This window comes from Triticum dicoccoides, chromosome 5B (genome assembly GCF_002162155.2).
Source record: "Triticum dicoccoides isolate Atlit2015 ecotype Zavitan chromosome 5B, WEW_v2.0, whole genome shotgun sequence".
NCBI classification, from domain to species: Eukaryota; Viridiplantae; Streptophyta; class Magnoliopsida; order Poales; family Poaceae; genus Triticum; species Triticum dicoccoides.
In genome coordinates, this window is record NC_041389.1 from 111,550,478 (window position 1) to 111,551,067 (window position 590).

The following is a 590-nucleotide window of genomic DNA, read 5'->3' on the forward strand; positions in this document are numbered from 1 at the left end:
GTAATAAATGACTTCGATGAACCACGCACTTTGGCACCAACTGGATTATTCCTTGGTGGTAAGTCGCCATGAAGGCAGCCAACGCACGCGACCTCCCTCTCTCTCGCTTCCTCTCCCACGTAACCCGCCGCCACTAGCATCGCCAGCAAGAGAGCAACTGGCTGCACCGACATGGTCGGGCCTCGAGGAAGGAGTGGGTGGAGGTGAAACTGGGTGGGAGGAGAAGGCGGCGGCAGAGTCTGCTGCAGTTTCTATTTGTGACCTACCTCGACGCTGGAGGCGGCAGATCCATCCAGTCGAAGTGTCTACCGGAAGGGGTGGAGGAAGAAGCCGTTGTTGACGGACTAAGGGTCAGGTGAGGAGGATCCGCCGTGCTTGCCACCGGAAGAAGGGACCCTCTTGTGTCCTGCTTCTTCCCGAGTGTCGGCCACGCGGATAGGCCGCTAGAAGAGCCTCGATACCGAGTACTAGCTCGGCGACGACCGACGAGATCGGACGGGAAAAGTTTGGCTCCATTCGGATCTGCCGTGCCAATGCCGGCGGCGAGGAGTTCGCCACTCGCCAACGATGGCAAGGATACGGTAGACTGC